At 42.7% G+C, this 7,324-nt stretch overlaps 1 non-coding gene across 1 annotated transcript; it reads right to left on the reverse strand.

Annotated features, from left to right (window-relative positions):
- Positions 1 to 6,781: 6,781 nt before the first annotated feature.
- LOC128050161 (U6 spliceosomal RNA) lies at positions 6,782 to 6,883 on the reverse strand. The gene has a single exon (XR_008199668.1). It is a non-coding gene; the product is annotated as a U6 spliceosomal RNA (small nuclear RNA).
- Between the last annotated feature and the right edge of the window lie 441 nt (positions 6,884 to 7,324).

Genomic DNA, 7,324 nt, shown 5'->3' on the forward strand with positions numbered 1-7,324 from the left:
GTACTGGAGTGGGGTGCCATTGCCTTCTCCATGTTATTCTCTAGGTAATGATTTTTTAATCCCTCTGGTTGCCTTGAAGATTTTCTCTTTATTTTATTTTTATTTTTTTGCAGCAATTTGACTATGATACATGTGTGTGCCTGTGTGTGTGTATCCTACTCAGGGTTCTCTGTGCTTTTTAGGTTTGTGGGTTTTTGTTTTTCATTAATTTCAGGAAATTTAGGCATTATCTCTTGGAGTGGTTCTTCCCTGTTCTCTCTCTCCTCCTTGTAGAAGTACACTTATATCTATGTTAGATGGTTTGACATCATCTCACAGCTCTTGGATGCTCTTTTCTCTTTCATCACTCTTTTTTTTGTCATTTTGTTTAATTTTTGGTTAATTTCCACTTTTCTGTCTTCAAAGTCATTGATTCTTTCCTCAGCCATGTTTAATAAAGGAACTATTGATTTCTTATACCATGATTTTTTTCCATTTAGCATTTTATTATAGTTTCCATTTCTTTCTGATACTCTCTGTCTGTCCACTTTTTCCACCATATACTTTAACAAATTATTTATAGTTATTTTAAAATCCTTATGTGAAGTACCACATCTAGGTCATTGTTTCTGGTTCTGTTGATTGATTTATCTCTTGACAGTACATCGATTTTTTCCTTGCTTTTTTGAGTCTTATTTTTTCTAATGCATTGTGTACATTGTGTGTTGAAGAACAATATACCTTGAATTAAATAGTTTCAGATCTAGGAATAGCCACTCTTCTTCTGCTAGGTTATTAGCAAGGGATATTGAATCAATCTAGCCAGGATTCGGGGCTCCCCTGGTGGCTCAGACAGCAAAGAATCTGCCTTCAATGCAGGAGACGCTCGTTTGATCCCTTGGTCGGGAAGATGACTTGGAGAAGGAAACAGCAACCCACTCAGTCTAGTACTCTTGCCTGGGAAATCCCATGGACAAAGGAGACTGGCAGGCTATAGCTCATGGGGTCACAGAGTTGAACACAACTTAGTGATTAAACAACTAACAGTCAGTACTTAAGCAAGATTTGGGTTTTGTTACTGCTATTGTCATCCTCAGTGAAATCAGAGGCTTCAGATTCTAACAGTGGGTTATTTTCCCCTTGTCTTTTGTATGGGACTTGGGGTACTGAGGAGTTTTTTCTGGTATTCTACACTCTCAGCTTTTATTCATTCTTGGTCACCTGCCTTGGTCCATGGTCTTGCCCCTTTCCCAGTTGCGGTTGCATATTACTCAGTGGTGGGTTGTAGCTGGGGTAAAAGTTCTTGATTTTCCTGGTCCAACCTCGGTTCCAGGCAGTATGCCAAGGCTTCAAAAGTGTGCCCTTGTGAGTATTCATTCCCTCTGCTGCTGTGGCAGCCAGACTCTGCCTCGAATCTGTGGTGAGTTTGGGGCAGGAGAAATACTCTTTCCCCTCCCCCAGCAGAAGCAAATCTTTTTTATTGGTGCAGAATAACTGGTCCAAGAGTGTTTCCTTCACATCCTCCAGGGAAGATATCTTTTACTTCTATCCTCCCTACAGAAGCAATGGGTCTGTGACTAGTTCTGAGGGGCAGGAAGGAGCATTTCCTACCCACCGCCACATGATGGGGGAAAGGGCTGAGAATGACTGCTGTCCTTCTTCCAATGGCTTACAGCTTTTGGTTCTTATGAAAATAAGGTCCACAGCAGTAGGCACTGTTTTGTGCCTGTTCCTCGGAGTCACCAGGTCACCATTGATGAGGTTTGATCTCGTCTCCTTCCCTGTCCTTACTATTTCTCTAAGAATCTAGGGGAGGCTTGTGCAGAAGAGCATGCAAGTGGGTGCAAACTTCCCTATGCCTGGCACTCCTGTCATTCTAAAGTGGTATGCTAACCCACTCTCAGCCTTTAGGGATTTGTTAATTTTTTTTCTCTTGTTTCTTCTTACTTACTTCTATTACAGCCACTTTTCCCTCCATGCTTTTACTAAGATGAATCCTTTTGAGTATCCTTATGTCCCAGAGGGACTCTTCACTGTGCAATTCAGTTCCATTGGCTGCCTCCTTACCTCAACTCTCAAGAAAGGTTATGACTTTGTAAATAATCCTGGTTTTTCTTATTATTATGGTGGGAGCAACATTTGATTGTTTTTAAAAATCAATACATTTGTTTATTTGTTTGCTCTTCTTAAATACTTACTTATCTATTTATTTGGCTGCATCCAATCTTAGTTGGAGCATGCAGGGTCTTCCTTGCATCATGCAGGATCTTTTTGCAGTGCACAGACTCTGGTTGTGGTACATGGGCTCAGTAGCTGCAGTGTGTGGGCTTAGTTGCTCTGCGGCATGTGGGAGCTTAGTTCCCTGACCAGGGATTGAACCTGCATCCCCTGCACTGCAAGGTGTGTTCTTAATCAATGGACCACTAGGGAAGTACCAATACATTTACTATCTTTAATATACTCATCAATAAAACAAGAAAAGGTCATTTACAAATTGGACACCTCTGTGGTTGGTTGACTAAAGTGCAATTACTGAAACCTGAGAATTAGGTTTTAGGATAAATAAATAAGTTACATTGGGGCTGGTGTCCACAACTGGGAAGTTTTCTTCAGGAGTAGTTAGAGACACAGAGCATGTGAATTCCCCATTAGCAGGTCTTCCTGGGATTCATATTGTTATTCAGTCACTCAGTTGTGTCCAACTCTTTGCGATCTCATGAACTGTAGCGTGCAAGGCTTCCCTGTCCTTCACTATCTCCTGGAGTTTGCTCAAACTCATGTCCATTGAGTCAGTAATCCCATTCAAACATCTCATCCTCTGTCGCCCCCTTCTCCTCGTGCCCTCAGTCTTTCCCAGCATCAGAGTCTTTTCCAATGTGTCAGCTCTTTGCATCAGGATTCATGTAGAGAAAATATTGTTGCTTATCCTTCTAGTCTGCCTGCTGCTGCTAAGTCGCTTCAGTCGTGTCCGACTCTGTGCGACCCCATAGACGGCAGCCCACCAGGCTCCCCCGTCCCTGGGATTCTCCAGGCAAGAACACTGGAGTGGGCTGCCATTTCCTTCTCCAGTGCATGAAAGTGAAAAGTGAAAGTGAAGTCGCTCAGTCGTGTCCGACTCTTAGCGACCCCATGGACTGCAGTCTAGCAGGCTCCTCCACCCATGGGAGTTTCCAGGCAAGAGTACTGGAGTGGGGTGCCATTGCCTTCTCCGTCTAGTCTATCTACTTTATCTCATCTAAAATGCTGGTTTTCTTCTAGGTACTGTTGTGGTATTTTGGAGAATTATCAATACAAAGATATCCTCCATTTGCTTTCAGTGGTCCCAGCAGAAAGAGATGTCACACTGAAATAGGGTAATTTGAGAAGAGGAGTTAATAAAGTTTACAAAGGCATAGGCAGTGTGTAGAGATATTACCAGGAAGAGTGATGTATTGCCATGCCAGTGACAGTGGGGCTCTGCTATCATCAGGGGCTGAAAGGGAAAGAGGAGGAGCAGCTGGAGAAAATTTGAAGAAAAGGAGAGCTGTGTAGGCAGGGCACCCAGGTGGCATTGGGACCTTTGATTTATGGGTACAGCTTGTCCCTGTTGACCCCAAAAGGAGGCATACAAAGGAATGAATACTTCAACTTCACTGTCCTTCTTTATCTTCTGTCTGTGGTTTCTGTGGATTGTCCCCATCCCGCACAGAACAGATGAACATCCCAGGTCACACAGCAGGTGGAAAGCTGGAGAGTATATCTGGAGAGGCACATAAGGAGGTCTCCCACACGTCTGGGGACTCTGCATGGGCATGGAGACTCCCTTTTTCAGTTTTTCTGCCTTATTTTGTAGATAATAGCACTTTTCCATCTCTTCATTATTTCTTAGAAAAACTTTTAACAGGGTTTGTTTTGTTGACTAGATATTACTGGTTAAAGAAACTCTGTATCATTTTACCAGAGGACTTTCTTGAGAAGAGAGCAAATGAATTATAGGAGACCAAAGTCATTGAATTAGGATGAACTAGGCAATGGCACCCCACTCCAGTACTCTTGCCTGGAAGATCCCATGGACAGAGGAGCCTGGTAGGCTGCAGTCCATGAGATCGCGATGAGTAGGACACGACTGAGCGACTTCACTTTCACTTTTCACTTTCATGCATTGGAGAAGGAAATGGCAACCCACTCCAGTGTTCTTGCCTGGAGAATCCCAGGGACAGGGGAGCCTGGTGGGCTGCCATCTATGGGGTCGCACAGAGTCGGACACGACTGAAGCGACTTAGCAGCAGCAGCAGCAGTAATTCGCTAGTGGCCAAGTGACTCTTCCTGAACTCACTGGTTCAGCCTCTAAGCTGGCTGCAGAAGCCTCAGTCCTCTCGCCTTGGTGGTGGGAAGCTTTGTGAGGAGGACATTGCAGTAGGCAGCTGAGTTAGGCTCCAGTATGCTCAGGGTCTGCTTGTGAGTGACCTGCTCTCTCCGGTACCTCATTTTCTGTATTCCCAGTGTGGGGGTGGAGACGAGCATAATAACTCTCAGAAATATCAAAACGAGCTCCTCAGCAGGAATGGTTGGAGACCCTGGAGAAGATTGGTCAATGTCTCTTGCTGAAGTCAGAGAAAAGGTAAGTCATTAACCCATGAGGAAAAGAGGCAGAACTGCAAACAGCAACAGGCTCTGCCAGGAATGACTAAGCCTGGTACGAATCATGAAAGAAACTATCATGAGTCACAAGGCAGATTTTACAGCCTCGCCTGTGCACCTGCACAATCAGCAGGAACTTCTGAATATGAAAGATAATGATATAAGCATGTGCAGGGGACAGGGTGCCCAGAGATACAATATGCTCCTTTAGTGGATATATGCAATCTCTCTTGACAGATCTACCATCTCACCTTTTAACCAATCTGATTCTCACTTCACAAAACTGCTGTAATCAGTGGATATAAGAATGTGTGCTAGAAACACCTGAAAGATAACTGGGCATATGATACAATGGGAATGTATCCATATTTGTTTTGCTCCATATACTCCTATATTTTTCATTAAAAAATTGTGCAGTTAAATTTTAATTGCACAATTAAATTTTTATAATTTATATTTTAATTAAAATTTGTATAGTGTTTGTAAAATTAAAAAGGAATGCTTCTATATCTGTACAAACACAGAGAATATGGTAGTTCCAAAGACTCTTGAGAGTCCCTTGGACTGCAAGGAGATCCAACCAGTCCATCCTAAAGGAGATCAGTCCTGGGTGTTCATTGGAAGGACTGATGCTGAAGCTGAAACTCTAATACTTTGGCCACCTCATGTGAAGAGTTGACTCATTGGAAAAGACCCTGATGCTGGGAGGGATTGAGGGCAGGAGGAGAAGGGGACGACAGAGGATGAGATGGCTGGATGGCATCACCGACTCGATGGACATGAATTTGAGTGAACCCCGGGAGTTGGTGATGGACAGGGAGGCCTGGCGTGCTGTGATTCGTGGGGTTGCAAAGAGTCGGACATGACTGAGTGACTGAACTGAACTGAATACTGATTATGCACCAGATTCACCTGTTCTTATGGACTCAGTGTTTGTGTCCCCCCAGATTCATATATTGAGACCCTACCTCCCCCCAATACGATTCGATGAGTCACTATAGTGTTAAACTGCCTTCTTTGAATCCTGGCTCTGTCAAGTACTAGCAGTGTGATGTTAGGTTGGTTATCTAACTTCTCTGGCCCTCAAATTCTCTTCTGTAAAATGGGGATAGTAACAGTACCTATCTGGTAAGGTTGTTGTTGTTGTTTAGTAATGTGCTGAGATCAGATTTGGGCACATAATAGAGTGCTGTAGTGAGTATGTACTGTTTTATTATTTATTCATTCCAAGTGTAGACTAGTCCAGCCTGACACCGAAGGTCTGAGTTATAGAACGCAATTCAAGAAGCAGGCATAATTTTATTCTTTACCACAGAATTCTGTTTTAAACTACTAGCCATAAACATTTGCCTTTTATTTCTTTTCTAAGTTTTTATTGGCGCATAGTTGACTTACAATGTTGTGTTAGTTTCAGGTATACAGCAAAGTGAGTCAATGAGACATACACATATATACAGTCTTCTTTTTTTTAGATGCTCTTCTCATATAGGCCTTTACAGAACATGGAATAGAGTTCCCTGTGTTGTGCAGTGGGTTATTAGTTTTCTATTTTATATACCGTGTTGTTCCTCAGTTGCTAAGTCATGTCTGACTCTTTGTGACCCCATAACTGCAGCACACCAGGCCTCCCTGTCCTTCACTATCTTTTTGAGTTTGCTCAAACTCACATCCACTGAGTCAGTGATACCATCCAACCATCTCATCCTCTGTCGCCCACTTCTCCTCCTGCCCTCAATCTTCCCCAGCATCAGGGTCTTTTCCAATGAGTCAGCTCTCTGCATCAGGTGGCCAAAGTATTGGACCTTCAGCTTTAGCATCAATCCTTCCAGTGAATATTCAAGGTTTATTTCCTTTAGGATTGATTGGTTTGATTTCCTTGCTGTCCAAGGGACTCTTAAGAGTCTTCAGCACCACAGTTTAAAAGCATCAATTCTTTGGCACTTAGCCTTCTTTATGGTCCAATTCTCACATCCATACGTGACTACTGGAAAAACCATAGCTTTCACTTTTATGGACCTTTGTTGGCAAAGTGATGTCTCTGCTTTTTAATATGCTGTCTAGCTTTTCTTCCAAGAAGCAAGCGTCTTTGAATTCTATATGTGTATGTGTCAGTCCCAGTCTCCAGTCTCCCAGATTATCCCTCCCCGCTCATCCCTTGGGAAAAACCATAGGTTTGTTTCCTACATCCATGACTCTACTTCTGTTTTGTAAATAAATTCACTTAGCAGGGGCCATGCTTATCTTCTCTGTATTGTTCCAGTTTTAGTATATGTGAAGCAAACACCTTCCATTTCTATTAGTAATTTCCTTATTTCTACCTGCATCGCAACTCTGGCTGGGGTATAGAAAAATCACAAGGGATGCTACAGAACCTCAGAGCCGTTAGGATGGGGGCTTGTTCCATTACATCCATAGGGGTAATGGTGGGCACTGGATGGGCAGAGACTTCATGGGGAAAGTTGAATTTATATTGAGACTTAAAAGATGAGGAGCATTATGATATATAAGGATGGGTATTTTATTTAGAGAAAGTGAGAAATCCTGGGGCAGAGTCAAAAGATCCAATGAGAAAGGAGGTGTTGATAAGTCAGTTTAGAAATGGTGGGTGACAGTTTCAGATGGTAAAGTGCTAAACAGGAAGATTAGTTCATCTTCAACCTGGGGATGGGATTGTAATGATTATATAAGTAAAGACTAAATAATTTTTGAAATGAGTTAGATAATC

This window comes from Budorcas taxicolor, chromosome 6 (assembly GCF_023091745.1).
Source record: "Budorcas taxicolor isolate Tak-1 chromosome 6, Takin1.1, whole genome shotgun sequence".
NCBI classification, from domain to species: Eukaryota; Metazoa; Chordata; class Mammalia; order Artiodactyla; family Bovidae; genus Budorcas; species Budorcas taxicolor.